At 49.1% G+C, this 20,422-nt stretch overlaps 1 long non-coding RNA gene across 1 annotated transcript in view; it reads left to right on the plus strand.

Annotated features, from left to right (window-relative positions):
* Positions 1–20,422, plus strand: part of LOC145514301 (uncharacterized) — a 103,043-nt gene that overhangs the window by 46,400 nt on the left and 36,221 nt on the right. The window contains exon 4 of the long non-coding RNA XR_014060027.1: positions 19,148–19,298. This is a non-coding gene — a long non-coding RNA (uncharacterized LOC145514301). The remainder of the gene's footprint in view (positions 1–19,147; positions 19,299–20,422) is intronic.

The raw sequence follows: 20,422 nt of genomic DNA on the forward strand, positions 1-20,422 counted from the left end.
GCAGGGGGAAAAACCAATAAAAATATAAAAATATGGAACTCCAGATGCACTGGGCAGGACCAGCCTTTCTGCCTGGAGAGAGGGAGGGACGTATTACCCCGAATTAGTAACTGCCAGAATCCCAGGCTGATAACAGGCATATTTTGGGAAGAACATGCTACTAACTTGACCTCATTCATACACAACTGTAACAGACTGATGGAGTGGCTTTTTCTTCAGCAAGTTTGAATGGGGGAGGGGAGAGGGGTCCTGAGAGCCTGGGAGTGGGGTGAGGAGGAACTGGGCAGAAGTTGGGGGTAGGCAACAAAGAATGGAAGCTGAGGGCTCCAGGGACTGACAGTACTGCCCATGTGCCAGAAGGAAATGGACCACTGACTTTCAGGAGAGGCCTATCTGAGTTGGGGGGGTGCGGATGCTCAATTTCCATGAGTCAGTGTTTTCTCCTAGGGGAGAAAAGCAGGGTACGGTAACCTGCAGTTTCCCCCAGAGGAAGGGTTCCTGCAGGCCCAGCCTCATGCCTGGCTCTCTGCAGAGCCCCTCAACTGCCCTGGGGGAAGCAGGAGCTGTCATCTCCATTGTAATCCAGTAGACTGAGGCCCAGAGAAAGAGAGAGACTTGCTCAAGAGCTGAGTTAGTAACAAAATGCCTAGAAGAACCAAGGTCTCCTGGTCAGTTGCCTTTTACTCACATTCTGCCTGAATCTGAAGTTAGGCCAAACCAGTATTCCTGGCTCTGTGATCCTGGACCTTGCCAAGCTCAGTTTTCCTCATCTGTAAAATGGGAGACTATCTCTTATCCACTGGTGTTGTTGACAGGATTTGGTACTATACGAAATGGCCTGGCATATAGTTGGCATGCAACCAGTGGTGGCTGTAATACAGAGGAGTCCAATTTTACTTCAGGGCATAGTTCTTAATGTCATTTAATGCCAAGACTGGAAGATGGTGAAGGACAAGGGAAGCCTGGTATGCTGCAGTCCAGGGGGTCGCCAAGAGTCTGATATGACTGAGCCACTGAACAACAACAACAATGCAAAGAACGAAACAAAACAAAAAATAAAGACCAAACCCTTGAAAATCCTTTAGGAAGTCACCGAGAAGAGGTAAATACTTATTCGGGGTGAGTGGGGAAGAAAGTGGAAGGCTTTAGGATTGCCAAGGAGCCAAAGGGTGAGACATTGTGACAGGCAAACTGTGTACAGTGGAAAGGGTGCTGTGCAGGCCTAGCAGGTACAGGAGGGTCAGTGCCAGAATGGGCAGGGCCTTGAATGTCAGGTAGAGAAGTCCGGACCGGCTTGCTGCTGTCAGATGTTTAATTTTGGCAGTGGGGTGATTAAAGGGAGGTTCCCTGTGTGTGTGAATTTCCACCCACCCCCAGGGTTGTTTCTCTGCTGGAGAGCGGGGCCAATTTATGGCTCCTGGCTGCCCCTATGCAGCCTCTCCCAGCCCTCCTCCTCCCTGACTGTCTGGCAGCCAACGGAGTATTATGTGGGGAATCTGAGGAATTTGAAAATGCAGAATGCAAATGCCACTGTTGGAGATTTCCTTGTCAGCCTCCAGAGGGGAAAGGCCCCTCCTTGTGGGTTAAGGAAGAGTGGCTCTCTGGGTCCCCAACCCTGTGGGGATGCTCAGGGGCCAGGTGGCCAGGGCCAGTTCCTTGACCCCCATCTGTGAGAAGCAGGCAGTGTCACCATAAACAAGCACTCTCCTCTGGAGCTCTTGGAGAGCCAAGCTGGGTAACAGAGAGAAGTCCTTGGACACTGTAAAGAGCCTGTCACACGCCCTGTGTTGAGACATTAATGACGATTCCTCAGGGCCCTCGTTTAACAGAGGAGGGAATCCACAGAGGAGGGAATGGGGCGACTTTTTGTCTGGGGGTCACTGGGGCCCACCTGGACAGAGGCCAGGGCCCCAGAGCTGATGGGGACCGGGTGGCGGCCTGGTGCCATGAGGGCGCTGAGGTCGCAGGGCGGTCCCGGACCTTGCGCGTCCCGAGACCCTCAGGGCCGTGGGCGCGCCCACCGCCCCCGGATCTGCCCCTGCTGGTGTGTGTGTTTCTGTAGGGGGGAATGGTGTGGGGCTGTCGGGAGCTGGGAACTGGGAGCCGGGAGCCGCGCCCGAGCTCGGGCGCCTCTATCTCCCGCGGCCACGGCGTCTCCGAGTCTCGGCGGCCCGAGCGCCGGGCGTTATCTGCTCTCGCCCGGCCGGGCCCCTTCCCGCCTTCCCGCCAGGCCGGGGCCGCCGTGGCGACGGGCTGCTCCTGCCTTATCATCGGCTGCCCCGCCAGCGAGCTGGGGCCCGAGTCTGACCCCCGCCCCTGCCGCTCCCCGGGCGGCCCCCTCCCCTTCCGGATAGCCACCCACCCACCCAGATGCCCGCTCCCAGGGTGGCCCCCTCTCCGACGTCCCTCTCAGAGCTGCCCGATCCGGGGCCAAGCTGCGGGAGTGCTTTCCCCAAGGCGCACTGCATCAGAAAAGGGTGTTTGTCAGATTTATCCTTTTCTTAAAAGACAAGCCTAACTATGGTTAATCCCATTTTAGTCACGTTTTAAAGGATTTCATAAGAGAGGCAAAGTTATGCAAAACAAAACAAAAGCAGTCAATCCCTAAACCCACTATACATCAGGGCTGGGCAGGGGCGGGGAGGGATAGAGTGCTTATTCATCAGATCGCTCTAAACCACTTCTGCTCAGGGCTTACTGTGTTAAGTGTGACACCTCTTGGAAGCAAAGTTTTCCCACCTAAGTACTGGAATCTGTAGGCCATAAAGCTTCCCGTAGTGGGGGTGGCAGAAAACATGGGTGCAGCCCTTTGTAATAGCAATTTGGCAGTATAGACAGAAAGCCGTAAAAGTATTCATACACTTTGACTCAGTAATCTCACTCTGGGAATGTATCCCAAGGAAATAGTTCAACAGCAGTGAAAGAAAAAGACAAAAGCAGAAAACTGTGGGTCCATCCATGTGTTATTTGTAAAGCTAGTGAACGTATCTTTCTGAGTGAAAAGCTGGAGTACACAAATTGCAGGGAACTGAGTTCGTACTCACCATGGTCCCACCATGAACCCATCAACAAACCTCAAATAAGTGTCTTAACCTCGCTGAAGTTACGTTTTTGTTTCTGGAAAGTGGATAACCTCACCACTCAGAGGACTTTTGTAGGAATTCCAGGAGACAGCCTGTGAAAGCACCTAGTACAGGGTTTGAGGACAGAGGAAGAACGTAAGAAGTGTTTATTTCCCTCCTTTCTTCATCCTTACAGAAATGAAAATATGGAGTATTTCAAGTCACATTTGTAAATACTAGAGAAAGTGTGTGGGGTGCATTAAGAGCTTGGGATTTTTGAGTCCTTCAAACTTGGATTGGGCTAGAATCCTAGCACCACTTACTTCCTAGCTGTGTAATCTTGACAAGATGTATTTCCTCATTTATTAAAAAATGATTATAGAATTCACCCTGTAACTGTTGTGAGGGTTAAATGAGGTAGTATGTGGAATGTGTTTAGATTTGTGCCTGGCATATAATAAACACTCAGTAACGGGTGGCTATTATTATTATTAAATAGTATTTAGAACTAACTTCAATATGTCCAAACACTCCAAGTTAAGTGTCATTATATCTTTTGTGGAATATGATGCAGCATTTAAAAAGAGTGAGATAATCAATATAAACTGATGAGGAATGATGCACATGATAAGTAAAAAAAAAAAGACTTGCCTCTATCTGGATAAGTGACCAAAATATGAAAAATTAGAAGTAAAAATGTAAGTTTAGGGAAAGTCTTATACAATATTGAGAGTAAGGAGGATGTTCTCAAGAAAGCCAGGAAACCAGGACCATAAAGGAAAAGACAGATTAGAACATATCAGGTATTTAAATGTCTCCTTGGTCAGAGGCTCTGCAAACAAGTCTAGAGGCAATCGTAGATGAGAAGTATTTGTTACATACAGATAGAGAAAAGCTTCATTTTCTTCATACCCCTCAAGACCCCTCATGCAGAATTCCTACAAACTAATTGGGAAAAGTCAAACAATAGAAAAATAGATGAAATCACTTCACAGAAGAGGAAATGCAATCACGAGAAAGGCAGACCTCCTCCCCATTTGTTGGGGAAATGCAAATAAAACCATAAACAAAATACCATTTTTCACCAGGCACTAACTATTAAAATAGAAATGGGCATGCCCTTTGTCCCACCAATCCCACTTTCAGAACTATCCATAAGAAATAATTGTGTTGTGTTTTGTTTTTTTTTTACTGTAGTGTTCTTCATAGTGACAATCCCAGTGTCTACCTCTTAGGGCATGGGTGGGTGAATTTGGTTACATCCATGCCAATGGATACAGTAGACTTCTAAGAAGGAGCTTGTTGAATCTGTGTGCAGTGACTTGCAGGGTTGTCTGTTTTATTAGGTATAAAAAGGCAATTATGTAGTAGTGTGTAAAGTATGATCACATTTTGTGTTTAAAGAAAGTGTGTGTGTGGTGTGTATGAGAGAGAGAGAGAGAGAGGAAGCCTCCAAGCCTTCACTAGGATAAATGTTGGTTATGTTTGCTTGAACCTAAAGAAAAGTGGGTATATATACTGAAAGGGACAAGAGGTTTTGTCCAGTTTTCTTTTCTTCCAGTTTTATTGAGATATAATATTATACACGTTCAAGGGGTACAATATAATGAATGAAAGTGAAAGTCTGTCAGTTGTGTCCGACTCTTTGTGACCCCATGGACTATGCAGTCCATGGAATTCTCCAGGCCAGAATACTGGAGTGGATAGCCTTTCCCTTCTTCAGAGGATCTTCCCAACCCAGGGATTGAACCCAGGTCTCCCGCATTGCAGGCAGATTCTTTACCAGCTGAGCCACCAGGGAAGCCCAAGAATACTGGAGTGGGTAGCGTATCCCTTCTCCAGAGGATCTTCCTAACCCAGGGATCCAACCGGGGTCTTCTGCATTGCAGGCAGATTCTTTACCAGCTGAGCTACCAGGGAAGCCCAGGTGGCACTAATGGTAAAGGATCCGCCTGCCAAAGCAGGAGATGCAAGAGGTATGGTTTTAATCCCTGGGTCAGAAAGATTCCCTAGAGTAGGAAATGGCCACCCACTCCAGTATTTTTGCCTGGGAAACCCCATAGACAGAGGAGCCTGGCGAGCTACAGTCCATGGGATCGCAAAGAGTCAGACACAACTCAACGAAACAACAACAATAGTATTTTACATATATGTGTACATACACACACATATACGTATATATATGATCACCATAATACATTTAGTTAACATCCATCACCTAACATATTTTTTTCTCATGATGAGAACTTTTAAGACCAACTCCTTGAATATTTCCAAACAGCTTTGTTAACTAGAGTCACCATGCTGTATATTCCCAGAGCTCATAACTAGAAGTTTATACATTTGACCACCTTCACCCATTTCTCCCACCCTCTGCCTCTGGGAACCACTGATCTGTTTGCCCATTTGTGTAGTTTGACATTTTCTGTTTCATTTGTAGAAATTCTGAATGTGAGATTTACGAACCCTTCCTTCCCTGCATGTGAGCCTGTGGAGAAGTTCCTGCCAGCCTGTTCTGGGATTCTTGGTAGTGGGAGGAGAGAGGGAGTGTTCTCAGGTCCCCATCTCTCTCTGACCTCTGGCCTGCTGCAGCAGCATGTGTTGTTGGAGTTTGGGAAAATGACAAACAGGTTTGATCACACACAACAAAACAAGAGAGTTTGCAAGGCAAAATGATCCCTGGTTGAGTTTTTGTGAGAAGGAACAGCCTGTGTTTGTGAGTGTGTAGAAGAAGGGCTGGGAGGACCTGGCTGACTGTTGAAGTGGGGTGTGCTGAAAGGGGTTTTATTTTTGCACGTCTCTTGTTTGCATTTTTTTACACTGTGCATTATTGCTTTTGCAAGGATAAAACAATGGAGTATCTTTTCTCCTGAAGTATACTGTCATATTTTTGTACTGCGATTGCAAGGAGAAAGTGTGGACAAACACCAGAATTTGGGTTTGGATGATGGGACCCAATCCCACTACTATTTTTTTTTTTTTTTTAGATTTGTGCCTTTTATTTTATTTTATTTTTTATCGTGGTAAGTAACACATAACATAAAATTACCATCTTAACCATTTTTAAGTGTACAGTGCAGTAGTGTTAACTATCATATAACAGATCTCCAGAACTTTTTCATCTTGCAAAACAGAGGCTCTATACCAACTGAACATATTCCTGTCTCCCTCTCCCCTCAGCCTGTGAAAACCACATTCTATCAATACTTTCTTTCTCTATGAATTTGACTACTTTAGAAACCTCACAGAAGTGGAATCATGTAATATTTGTCTTTTCGTGGCTGACTTACTTCACTTAGCATAATATCCTTGGGGTTTGTCCATGTTGTAACTTATGGCAAGATTTCTTTCTTTTTTTAAAGGCTATATAACGTTCCTTTGTGTATATATACTACATTTTGCTTAGTTCTTCAGAGGAAATTTAAGCTGCTTTCACCTCTTCAGTATGGTGAATAATGCTACAATCAACACAGATATGCAAATATCTCTTCAAGATCCTGTTTTCAATTCTTTTGATATATACGGCTATGGGCTGAATGTTCCTATACTTCCAAATTCCTATGTTGAAATTCTAATCCTAATGTCATGGTGTTTGGAGATGGAGCCTTTGGGTGGTAATTAGGCCATGTGCCCTTATCCTTATAAGAAGAGGCCAGAGAGCTCCCTAGCTAGCTGCTCTCTGCTGTGTGAGGACACAGTGAGTAATCGGCACTCTGCAACCCAGAAGAGGGCTCTCACCAGAACCTGACCATGCTGATAGCTTGATCTCTGATCCCCAGCCTCCAGCACTATGAGGAATAATTTTCTGTGGTTTATGAGCCACCCAGTCTATAATATTTTGTTATAGCAGCCCAAGTAGACTAAGGCATATACCAAGATGTAGAATTGCTGGATCATCCACTCCAGTATTCTTGCCTGGAGAATCCCATGGACAGAGGAGCCTGGCAGGCTACAGTTCATAGGGACGCAAAGAGTTGGACGTGACTGAAGAGACTGAGTATGCACACATGCACATGCTAATTCTATTTTTAATTTTTTTGAGGAAATATCATACTATTTTTCACAGCAGTTATATCATTTTACATTCCCACCAACAGTTCCAATTTCTCCACATCTTTATCAGCACTTGTTATTTCTCTTTGTTTTTTGACAGTGACCATCCTAATGGATCTGCGATGACATTTCGTTATGTCTTGATTTGCATTTCTCTGACGGTTAGTGATGTTGAGCATCTTTTCATATGCTTTTTGACCATCTATATATCTTCTTTGGAGAAAAGTCTATTCAAGTCCTTTGTCCATTTTTTAATTGGGTTATTTATGTATTTATTTGCTATTGATTTGTTATGGTTATTAACCCCTTATTAGATATACGATTTGCAAATACTTTCTCCCATTCTGTATGTTGCCTTTTCACTTTGTTGATTCTTTTCACTCTGTTTCACTCCGTGTGAAAATTTTAAAGTTTGGTGTCTTCCCATGTGTCTATTTTTTGCTTAGGTTGCCTGTGCTTTTGGCGTCATATCTGAGAAATTATTGTCAACTCCAATGTTTTAAAGTCCCTTCCCTGTTTTCTAAGAGTAGTTTTATAGTTTCAGTTCTTATATTTAGGTATTTGACCCATCTTGAGTTGATTTTTGTATGTAGTGTAAGATAGGAATCTAAATTCATTCTTTTGCATGTAGATACCCAGTTTCCCCAATACCAACTCTTGCAAAGACTATCCTTTCCCCATTACATAGTCTTGGCATCTTTGTTGAAGATCATTTGACCATACGCAAGGGTTTATTTCTGGCCTCTCTATTCTATTCTATTGGTGTAAACATCTGTCTGTATGCTATTACCATATTGTTTGATTGCTGTAGCTTTGTAATATATTTTGAAAGCAAGATGTATGAGGCCTCCAACTTTGTTTTTCTTTCCCCCTTTATCTTAATGTGGCAAATTTCCATCCAGTAAATTTTGAACTGTTATCCCTGTTTAGCAGGCTGGGAAGATCCAGGGGAGGGCATGGAATTGGATTCTCACCTGGGGAAGCTCTGGTAAGCATAGACAGAGCGGATGACCACTAACTGTTTGCCCACCCAGCCATCTGCCACTATCTCTCTTGGTCTGCTCAGCCGGCACTACCCCACATTGGTTGGCTAGGGGAGGTAATGTTGTTTCCTTTTTCATCTTTCATTTCCTTCTTTTCTTTCTGTCTCCCTTCCCTCCCTCCCTTCTTTCCTGTTCCTCAGTTATTTCTTTCCCTCCTCTTCCTTCCTCTTTCTAGCCCAGTTAAATTGAGCGACTTGCCCAAAGCAACTAAGGAGTGACACAAGGCCCAGATTTACTGACTTTTGTTACTCTCCTCAAGGAAGAGGGAAGTACCATGTCTGTAACCCCTACCATTGTCCAGGCTTCAGGCAAGGTACTTTGCTCTAAAGCATGATGTGAGCTAGGTTTATTGAGTCCATTTCCTTATCTGCAGATCTGTAGATGAGGACAGTGACGCTTAGCTGGCTGGTACCCTGCATGAGCTTTCACAGCTGTTGTTTCACAGGCCTTTGTTTGAATCATGAAATGTGTCTTCCTAACAGCATTCTGAGGATGGTGCTTGTTCCCCCATTTTCAAGATGAGGAACAGGTGACTTTGAGCCCAGAGTCACCCAGGAAGTTTACACAGGAGCTGGGATCCAAACCGAGTCAAACCCTTGATCCCATGCTTCTCATCACCACACACTGTTCTGGACTCTGCTCAGGTGCCCCCCACCCCAACCTCCTGAAAGAAGCCACTTGGCCAGATCTCCACAATCATTGTCATTGTGTTCCCAGTGGCCATTTTATTGTGATTGATTAGGTTAAGAGTTGATTGTGTTCTCCTTGTCCTTTCACTACAAATGATAGATGAGGCTACAGCTTCTAAGGTGCAGAGTGCCCCATGATCTCAGACGCATAAGGGCAGGTGTGAAGCCACAGGTGCAGGAAAGCCTTGAAGAGTATTTCATCAAGTTGTGGGGAAGGGCATTCTAGGAAGATAGGACACCATAAGCTTGAAATAGTACCATCAATCAACATCTACCCAGCATTTACTCTATATATACTCTGTGCATGCATGCTAAGTTGCTTCAGTTGTGTCTGATTCTTTGTAACCCTATGGACTGTAGCTCACCAGGTTACTCTGTCCATGGGATTCTCCAGGCATGGGATTCTCCCACCTACTGGAGTGGGTTGCCATTTCCTCCTCCAGGAGATCTTCCTGGCCCAGGGATCAAACCCATGTCTATTATGTCTTTTACATTTGCAGGCTAGTTCTTTACCACTAGTGCCATTCTGTCCCTGTGACTATTCTTGGGCTTCCCTTGTGGCTCAGTTAGTAAAGAATCTGCCTGCAATATGGGGGACCTGAGTTCAATCCCTAGGTTGGGAAGATCCCCTGGAGAAAGGAAAGGCTACCCACTCCAATATTCTGGCCTGGAGAATTCCATGGACTGTAGAGTCCATGGGATCACAAAGAGTCCAACACAACTGAGCGACTTTCACTTCATATGACTATCCTAAGTACTCTGTATGTATTAATTCATTTAATCCACAAACAGTTCCCTGAGGTAGGTACTACTATTAGTCTCACTTTATAGATAAGGAAAGAGCCTCAGAGAGGCATAGGAACCTGCCCAAAGACACACAGCTAGTGTGAGGAGGGTACTGAGCCAGGCTGAGGCCCCAGGACTCCAGGTTGGAGAAAAGGCTGTGTGTGTAGGAAAGGCATTTTTTTTTTCCCAAGCAAAAGGGGGTCCTTTGTTGAAGAGGCAGCTGTGCAGAGTGCCTAGACCTTCAGAAGCCAGGTTATGAACCCTCTGTAAGCTCCCCTGCAAAATGGGAACAATGATCATTGTTCCCCTAATTTTCTCTTTCCAAGCCTTCCCCTCTTCTGCAGCAGAGAGAATTCTCAACTTTGCAGCAAAGCTCTGAGGTACCAGGCGTGTTGATCCCAGGGGGACCCTGCTCCCACAGTGCAAGCCTAAAGTGGGGCCTCTCCTCAGATCCCATTAGTTGTGTCCCTGGCAGTGCTGCCCACCACAGGACTGGGGAACTGGGGGGTTTCTTCCTGCATAGCTCCCCCTCTGCAGGGGCCTGTACATGTCAGGCTCTGAGACCCAAGAATAGCCGTGCACCCAGAGTGGCCTGGGTAAAGACCCTCGAATCCCTGGCTCCGCCCCTCACTTGCCCTGTGCCCTGGGGCAAGCGTCTTAACCTCCTGGAACCTTTGTTGGCTTCCTTGGGTTGTTATGAGAGTAAATGAGTTTATCTGTGTAAGGCTCTCAGAACAGTGCCTGGCACAGAGTAGTTGCTGCATAGTGGGTTATTGTTTTTATAATGCCACAAATACTTATGGAGCCCCTGGGTGCTGGGGAGATGGGGATGAATAAGGCAGAGCTTTTCCAGGCCCTCACGGAACCCAGCATCTAGTAGGGTAACCAGCTGTCCGTTTTACTGGAGCCCTTTCCTGGGATGTGGGCTTATCAGTGCCCAAACAGGGAAAGTCCGTGGAGAGCAGGACTGGCGGGGCACCCTACTATCTAGTAGGGATGCAGATAATTAAGAGGCCATCCCAGGTTGTCTGGCAGAGAAGTTTGGGAGTCACGGAAGCACTGAGTTGGGGATGAATGAAGCTTGGGATCAGGGAGGGCTTCCAGAAGGAGGAGGACATTTAAGCTGAGACCTGGAGGATGAGAGAGGATGAGCTGAGTGAAGGAGGGGTGCGGGAGAAGGGAGTGGAGGAGTGTGCCAAGCAGACAAACGCATGTGGGCAGAGCTGGAAGACAGTGAGAATGTGGCCCCCACGTGGGTGTTCGGGGAGGATGTGAGGGGCAGTGTGGATGTACATGCATATATTTGCTTATATACAACGGTTGTCTTTTAGGAAGAGCACTGGGGGAAAGTGCGCTGGAGAAAAGGGTTGGAAATCCTATGGAGATTTTGTACTGTGAGAATGTAATACCTACACCAAAAGATAAAATAATCTAAACCAACAACCACGCATGCCTGTGCTTACCCGTCCCCCACGCCCAGCTCATTCCAGCTGGGAGCCTGCAGACAGTGACTGCAGGACCCTCTGATAAGGGGTGTCCCAGTCCCGGGGGCACCAAGCCGGCCCAGGAAGGGGAAGAGGGCGCAGCCAAATGTCTGCCTCCTGTGCCTTCCCCCAGGCCAGCCGTAGACAGAACTAAAGAGGCCAGCTTATCAGCTGTTGCCACTATGTCCCACCCGGTGGAGCTGGGCTCATTGCTGGAAAAGTGGCCCCCAGCCCTTTGCCAGGGACAGCACTGGCCCAGGGTGGGGGACCAGAGGAAGCATTTTCCCAGGGGTCAGCCTGTGGTGGGAGGTCTGGGGGAGTGTAGCGAGCCAGGCCTGGGGTCCAGGAGTTGATCTGCTGCAGACTCACTCTGGGGTATTAAAGGATTAACTTTTTGTGTTTTAAAATTATACAAATATTGAGGGTGAGAGAAGAGGCAGAGAATGAGATCGTTGGATGGCATCATCGACTCAATGGACATGAATTTGAGCAAACTCCAGAAGATAGTGGAGGACAGGGAAGCCTGGTGTGTTGCAGTCCATGGGATTGCGAAGAGTCAGATAGGACTTGGCGACTGAACAACAACAATCTCCCAAAATGCATTCTCTTTGTAAAATAATCACACAGTTCTTCAGCGTATGAAATATAAGCTCCCTTTCTGTGGAAATGGATGTGTTAGATACCAGGTCTGGACTGTATCTGTACAGTACACACTCTCAGTCAGTCCTCACTGACCCATGGGGAGGTGGGTACCTTGTGCTCATTTATCAGATGGGCAAATCGAGGCCCAGCTGGTGAAGGTTTGTTCTTGATCCCAGGGCAGGGGAGTGGCAGAGCTGGCTCCAAGACTCCATCCCCACCAGTCCTTCCCATAAGGCAGATTGGGACAGAGGGCCTGTCCTGGGGTCAGGAGAGCTGGGCCCCCACCTGGTCTTGAAGGCTGTGTGGCCTTGGCCCCCCTTGCCCTCTCCGCTTCCCGCTGAGGAAAGGTGTGGGTGCCAGCTCTGCTCTCATGTACTCTGCTCCAGGTTCTGAGCCCAGTCCTGGGCCACCAGCCCTGCCTCTTTTCCATAGACCTATCCCTCCCATTTGCGGGAGGCTGGCCTTGGACTCTGGACGCTTGCCCCCTTGGAAGGGGGTTTTGTGTGGTTTGGGAAGGACAAAGTACAACTTCCATCAACAGGGTAGGAATTACATGGTGGGCATTCCTGGCAGGCATTGGGGAATGTGATGCTAGCCCTAGGTCCAATGCAGGCATCATTGAGCCATGGAACTGTGTTTCTAATTACAGCATAAATGTGGGTAGCTGGACCCAAATATTTTGCAGGGACCTAGTAAAAGGTTGCTAACCAGTTCCTCTCATGGTGATTGGTTGGAGCTGGGGGCTGGGGGAGATGGATTCACAGGTTGGAAGGGAAGTCAGGGAGGAGGGGCAAGGCCTTCTCAAAAAGCAGTGAGGGGTGATGTGATATGAAAGCGAAGAGGAACAGAGCCCCTGCTTTGGGAGGCAGACAGGCCTGAGTTTGAATCTAAGCTGGCGGCCTCCCGGCTGTGTAACCTTGGGCGAGTCACTTAGCCTTATCGCCTCTCAGAGTCTTAGCTCCTCAACTCCAAAATAGAGACATCCTCTTTCTTGCAAGGATGTCATGAAGACTATAGTGTGTGGGCTTCCCTGGTGGCTCAGATGGTAAAGAAATCTGCCTGCAATGTGGGAGACTTGGGTTCCATCCCTGGGTCAGGAAGATCTCCTGGAGAAGGGAATGGCAACCCACTCCAATAATCTGGCCTGGAGAATTCCACAGACGGAGGAGCCTGGCGGGCTACAGTCCATGGGATTGCAAAGAGTCAGACGTGACTGAGCGACTAACACACACACATATAGTGTGTATAGCATTTAGCATAGAGCCTTTACATGGAGGTGTAAAGAAAGAAACTCTTTATGTCCCAGGGTAAGAATGAAAGCTTGGAATTCTGTTAATTTTATAATTTTGAAAACTAGTTTCTTTCTCAGTTCAGTTCAGTCGCTCAATCGTGTCTGACTGTTTGCGACCCCATGAATCGCAGCACGCCAGGCCTCCCTGTCCATCACCAACTCCCGGAGTTTACCCAAACCCATGTCCATTGAGTGAGTGATGCCATCCAACCATATCTCATCCTCTGTCATCCCCTTCTCCTCCTGCCCCCAATCCTTCCCAGCATTAGGGTCTTTTCCAATGAGTCAGCTCTTCTCATGAGGTGGCCAAAGTATTGGAGCTTCAGCTTCAACATCAGTCCTTCCATTGAACACCAAGGACTGATCTCCTTTAGGATGGACTGATTGGATCTCCTTGCAGTCCAAGGGATTCTCAAGAGTCTTCTCCAACACCACAGTTTCTTTCTATAAAGCAATATATGATCATGGTCAAGATATTAGTATATAGAGATAAGGAGAAGAAGCCACCAGTAGTCCCTTCATCAATTATTATTGTTATTATTTATTACTAGTAAATGTTAGTGGTGGGATTTAAGGCATCAGAGAGAGGCTGATGGCCTAAATAATCTTCCCCCAAAGGAAGGCAGTCTGGAGGGCGGCTGACCCTTGCCTTGGTGATGTTGGCAGCCGCCGCTTCCCTGGAGCACACCAGACTCAGCCTGAAGGTGTGCCCTGCTCAGCCCCTCCCAGCAGCATGTCTGTGAAATGTGACTGAAAAGAGCAAAAAAGTAAAGGATTGGAGCCCCGCAGACCTGGATTCCAACCCGGCTTTGGCTCTAAGATGCTTTATAAAAAATTTTAAAATCCTTCTGGAGAAATAGTACAAAGGATCGTAATAAGTTTAGTAAAGTCTAAGGAGAAAACTACAAACTCTACCACCCAGAGGAGGCCATGGTGGCCATCCTCTGGGAGCATCCTTCCTGTTGTAAGTGTGCATTTATTAGATTTCACATAAGCAGGGTCACGTGATGTATGCTCTTTGTGTCATGTGTCGTGGCAACTGCCTAATTCAGCAGCCCCTGGTAGCTCAGTTGGTAAAGAATCTGCCTGGAATGCAGGAGACCCCAGTTTGATTCCTGGGTCGGGCAGATCCACTGGAGAAGGGATAGGCTACCCACTCCAGTATTCTTGGGCTTCCCTTGGGGCTCAGCTGGTAAAGAATCCACCTGCAGTGTTGGGAAGATCCCCTGGAGAAGGGAAAGTCTACCCACTCCAGTATTCTTGCCTGGAGAATTCCATGGACTGTATAGTCCATGGGGTCGCAAAGAGTCGGACACGACTGAGCGACTCTCACTTTTACTTTTCACTTTCACATAGAGAGGTAGAGAGGAGACAGACGGCACCACCACACTGGGGCCTCTTGTGGGGTTAACACTGAGATACTGAACTCGTATTCTGTTTGGTTTTTTTGGGGGGGAGTGGGTGGGAGGGGGCATGCCACACAGCTTCTGAGATCTTAGTTCCCTAACCAGGGATTGAACTCAGGCCATGGCAGTGAAAGTGCAGAGTCCTAACAGCTGGACCACCGGGGAAGTCCCTGACCTTGTATTATTAATGTATTCCCCGCTCTGCTGTGTCCCAGTCAGGGGCTGGGAGTGCTTCATACACACAAGAAGAGGAACAACAGGAAGGCTTATCAGCTGGGACAGGGATCAAGGGTCCTATGTATCCTGGACCATTCTCCTGGGAGCCAGCACAGCACAGTGGTTAAAGAGTTAATGCTGGCACCAGGTCACCTGGGTTCAAATCCCAGCTCTGTCCTTACTGTCTGCCTCACCTTGGGTGTGTGCCTTGACCTCCCTGTGCCTTGGTTTCCTCATTGGCAAACCAGGGGATAATAATAGAACCTCCCTTACAGGGCTGCCTGAAGTTTAAATGAGTTAATTCAAATAAAGCACTTAACATTCCTGGCACAAGGTGAGTGATTCATAAGTGGTGGTTGTTATTAATGCCACCCTTATTATTCTATGGCCACATTGCTCAGTCGGTGGAGCCAGCGGGCAGCCCCGGGTCCCTGGGGGCCAAACTGGCCTGGGGCCAGGTGCTCTAGGCTCCCACATGGTCCTGCCCCTCCCTGCTTGGAATTTGCCCTCTGTGGATCTTGTTCACCAAAAGCACCCAGCCTTTAGCAAGGTTTGGGGGAGCAGCGATTCGAGCCCACGTAAGCCCACTGTTATTCTTGGCTAAGCTTTCCATCCCCCAGGCCAGAAGCAGAGCCAGAGAAACTGTTGTTCTTGTGGTGGTTGTTTTATAAAAACTGGCCATTTAGGGCCCTCTCTCTGACTTCCCATTTCACATAGAGGAAACCCGAGGCCCAGGCAAGTGGAGTGGTCCCGTCACCTGCTGCTCGGTGGAACAAGCCTCCAAGTGCAGAGTAAGAGCTCTTTTCCAGGCCCCGGGTGGTGATCTGCTCAGACTCGACTCGGTGTCCATGGTGCAGCCTTGCTGCTGCCTGAACTTGGCTTGAGTCTCTGTTAATGCAGCTCTGGGCTCAGCTAGTGCTCACTCTCCAGGACTGTGGAGGTGTGTCTCTCACCCTCTGTGTTACAGAGGAGGCAACTGGGGCCCAGAGAAGGGGACTGGTTAGCAGCTCTGGGTCTCACCATGAGCCAGGACGGGGGAGCCACAACCCAAGGCTCCTGGAGCCTGGGGCAGTGCTGGGTCACTCCCCACCCCACCTTTCTGTCCCGTCATGCGCCATCTGAGCACACCCACAAAGGAGCTGGGCCCTGGGGGAGTGAGTGGGCACCGGAAGAGGCGCAGGGAGAATGGCTCTAAAGCCAGGCCTGAGACCAAGGACAGAGACTAGAATGTGGCTCAGGCCTGGACTATACGCCAGGAGGGGGCCCTCTATCCACCTTAGAATGAGGGGTGGAGAGGGAGAAGGCCAGGCCTGTGCTTCTGCAGGTGGGGAGACTGAGGCAGAGAGCTTCAGAGCAAGCGAGGGATTGACTGGGTCCGGAGGAGCCCACACCAGTGCCTTCTGCTCTCAGCTCTCCGGCGTCCAAAGCTCTAGTCCAGGCATCCCACGTCCCTGAGGGCACCCCCAGACCAGAGGGGTCTAAAAGCAGGTGGTGAAGCCCACTCTGCCTCCCATTTGCAGGGTCACTTTGGGCCAAATCACAGCCCTTCCTGGGCCTCAGTTTCCTCATCTTCACAATGCATTAGTGGTCATCACTGGCCCCTGAGGACTGACATAGCGGATGTGACTTTTCTTTGAAAATTATAAAGCGAAGGGCATGTGTGAGGTTCATGAAGAGAACTATGCAAAACAAAACAAAACCAGAGGGTGGAGGCTAGTTACAATCATCTAAGAAGAAAAGTTATTATGTGAGTGATAGTCGCTCAGTCGTGTCCAGCTCTTTTCGACCCCATGGACTCGAGCCTGCCAGCTCCTCTGTCCATGGGATTCTCCAGGCAAGAATACTAGAGTGGGTTGCCATTTCCTTCTCCAACAAAGTTATTATGGGAGGTATCCAAACTCTCTCTATATTTTTAATATTATTGTTCACATTTGCTTATAAAGTTATTTGTCTTTTTATTGCCCCTTAGATAGACTTTACCCCAAGTGTAAGGAAACAGAAGCAGAAAAAAGGAAGAACGAGAGAGAAGAAAGAAGGAAAAGGAAGAAGGAAGCGAGGGAGGGAGGGAATCCATAGTTAACCTTTTGGCGGAGCTCCTTTTTTCTATGCATGTGTCTCAAAATAGCTACATGTATATGTATGCGGAAGACTATAGAATAATATTTTATATATTGCTTTACACAGTTTTCTCTGTTTTTCACTTGCCAATATTCAGTAACATTTCACCTTGACAGCAAGGGTTTATGTGCAGTGCTCAGTTCCTTCACTGCTGTGGAGAATCTGTGGTGAGGGGGACACTGTGGTTTGGTGAAGCAGCCACTGTAGGTCTAAGCAGTTTAAGTGACAGATAGTGTAACACCCCAAGGTCCCTACCTCCAGGCTTCTTCCCAGGCTGGGAGGCTGGGAATGGAGCCAGAGGCCTAGGAGGCCCTCTGCAGATGAAGCGACAATGCTGGCTGAGGCACTGTTGGAAGGGCAGGGGGCACTTGGATGGTGCTGAGGGGAAGAAGCTGCACCCAAGCCCTCCTCTGCCAGCTCACGGGGCCTCCTGCCCCGTGACCTGGGGATGGCTTTCTCCCCAGAGACTTTACCACTTTGCAGAGCCCACAGAGTGCTACCCCTCCTGCTGGGGGCTACCCCAGTGTGGGCCACACAGCGTGGAGGGTGCAGGGCAGTGCCTGTAGCTACGGCTGGCCTCACTCCCTGCTCTGCCCTCTAGATCACGAGTCCCTGAGAGAAGACTTTGTTCCATGGCAGCGAGGTCCGAGACTACTCTTGGGGACCTGAGGATGGCCTCAAAGGGGCAGGGAAGAGGGAAGGGGGTAGTTTGCCTGGGACTCAAGGCATCCGATCTTACCTGTCCTATGATAGCTGGCGACAGTGAGGCCCAAGCCCCCCGGCAAGTGATGGAAGTGCCAGGCCAGATGACCAGCCAGGGTCATTTCACGCCATCTCCTCCACGGTAGAGGCTTGCTGCCGACATCACAGTCCCTGCGGGAAGACTGCCTGGGATTGATTCCATGGGCACACTCACTGTCGGGTGTGTGACTGCAGGCCAGTTACTTAACTTCTCTGGGCCGCTACTACTGCCAAGTCGCTCCAGTCGTGTCCGACTCTGTGCGACCCCACAGACGGCAGCCCACCAGGCTCCGCCGTCCCTGGGGTTCTCCAGGCAAGAATACTGGAGTGGGTTGCCATTTCCTTCTCCAGTACATAAAAGGGAAAAGTGAAAGTCAAGTCGCTCAGTCGTGTCCGACTCTTAGCGACCCCATGGACTGAAGCCTGCCAGGCTCCTCTGTCCATGGGACTTTCCAGGCAAGAGTACTGGAGTGGGGTGCCATTGCCTTCTCCCTCTGGGCCTCAGTTTCCTACAAATGCTTGTAAGAGTTGTCACATACTCCATAGGACTGCTGTGAGGCTTAAACCGGTCAACCCATGTGAAGCGCTTTGAGCAGTGCACGCACACAGGAAGTGCACATCAACACAAGCTGTTTGCTTTTCAGTTCCCCGGAGAAGATGTAGGCCAACGTATGTCCCCCTCCCTGCCCTCACCAAAGCCTTGCTTCCCCTAATTTTCTGAGCCGGCAGAATGCAGCAGTGTGACGCCATTGTCGGTGGGTGCCCTCGGCTGAGGGACTGGAGATGGGCCTCTTTCTGTTGCCTTCTCCCTGGGTGTGTCCTGCAGGAGGCTGTGTACCATGGATACTTTTCTTCGCTGTGTCACCTGGGAGAACCATTTACCCTCTCTGGAGAAACAGCTGGACTTCAGGACAGGGACAGCTCCTTCCAGGGCCAGGTGGAGGGTTCTGAGATACAGCCTGGAACGGGGTGGCTCGGCAGATGGGACGTTGTGGGCGTTATGGGCTGAACTGTGCACCCCCACCCCCATTCATATATTGAAGTCCTAACCCCTAGTGCCTCAGAATATGACTGCATCTGGAGACAGGGCCTCTAAACAGGTAATTAGGGGGACTTCCCTGGTGGTCCAGTAGCTGACTCTGCTGCCAATGCAGGTGCCCAGGTTTGATCCCTGGTCAGGGAACCAGATCCCACATGCCGTAACTAAACAGCCCAAGTGCTACAACTAAGACCCACCACGGCCAAATTAAAAAATAAGAAATATTTTTTCAAAAAAGTAATTAGGCTAAAATAAGGTCATTAGGGTGGGCCCTAACGTGATATGACTGGTGTCCTTATGAGAAGAGATTCTGTAGGACAGACACGCATAGAAGGACACAAGAAGACAGAGGAAGGAGGCAGCCGTCTGCAGGGCAAGGAGGGAGGTCTCGGAAGAAGAAACCAACCCCACTGACATCTTGATCTTGGACTTCTAGCCTCCAGAAGTGTGAGAGGCTTAAACAAATTTCTGCTTTTTAAACCACCCTGTCTGTGGTTGTTTATTATGGCAATTCCAGCAAATGAATGGGTTAGAGGTTGTCTGTCTAGCCCCATAAGTACTGTCTTTGATATACCAGGTGTCAGGACCTGTAGAAGGTGAGGACCAGGAGCCCCGATGCTTCCAAAAGAGGAGAGAGTACTTCGTTGTTGAGCCGTGGGCCCTGGGATCTCTGGGGTGATAAAAAATAGTGCTGGCCATTTCTGTCTTCGCCAGTCTAGATCTTCAAGGTAGGTATTCTTAGTCCCGTTTCTCAAAAGGAGAAACGGAAGCTTAGAAAGTCACCTGCCCAAGGATTCCTGCCTTGGTCTGCCTGTCCCCACCCCACATTCTTTACTGCACACCCTAGTGCTTCTCCATGAAGGCCTCCCACGGCACCCCAGGTGGGCCTGGGCCCTGTCACTGGGAGGAAGGGGGACCCCGGCCCCCTGCACCCTGGGGCCAAGGGAGAGCTGGGAAGGCCCAGCTTGGGGCCGGAATGTGCACCCCCAGCTTTCCTCAGCCCTTTTCTGTTGTTTCTTTGCTCAGCCAGGCCCTGTTATCTTCCTCTGAGTCTGACGCCTAGTTCTTCCTGTTTAAAATTCAGACTCTGGACTTTTCCTTTGGGGGCGGTTGTGTGTTTGTTTTGTGTTTTGGATTCTCCCTCAGCCCCTGTCTCTGGCACTTTAGGTCACCAACCCCATTTTCAGTACCCCAGAGCCCCGGCGAGTGAGGGGTCCTCTGCCCGATGCCCTGGCTGGGGGCACCGGAGTGGCAGGGAGGAGGGAGGAGCCTGTCACTTGTTCCCCGGCTGTAACAAGCAGGGTCGTTTTTTCCTGCCCCAGTGCCTTCTTCTCACCCGTGGCCCCTCCTGTACCCCAGCCCAGGCCGAGTGTCTCTGGGTTCCCTGCAACGTTCTGCCTTGAGCCCAGCACCTCCCGGGGAAGCAGATTCAGCCACAGAACAAGGGAAAAGGGTATGGATGTGAGGTGCGCTGAGGAGCTCTACTCCTGAGAGTGGAGACAGGGCCCTGGGGAACATGGCCTGTGCTACCTGTATGGAAGGGAGCGCTGAACCAGGAGTCAGGAGCCCTGGGTTCGCACACTGGCTTTCCACCGTCTGCTGTGTGAGGTTGGGCACACCACGTTCTCTCTGGACCTCAGCTTTGTCACAGGAAGGTGGCTGAGGACTTGAGCCAGCCAGCCCCTGTGGGCCTCCCAGCCTGATGAGCTGGGATATTTTAGGGGTCCACCCCATGCTCCTAGGGACTCCACATGGCATGATTGTGGGAAGACACAGGGCACAGAGAGCTGTCAGGGGGTGGGGTGTGCACAGTCTCCAAGAAACAGACCCAGCACCACCTCCTTCAGGCAGA

The sequence above is a fragment of the Giraffa tippelskirchi genome, chromosome 7, assembly GCF_054371585.1.
Source record: "Giraffa tippelskirchi isolate mGirTip1 chromosome 7, T2T-mGirTip1v1.2.pri, whole genome shotgun sequence".
NCBI classification, from domain to species: domain Eukaryota; kingdom Metazoa; phylum Chordata; class Mammalia; order Artiodactyla; family Giraffidae; genus Giraffa; species Giraffa tippelskirchi.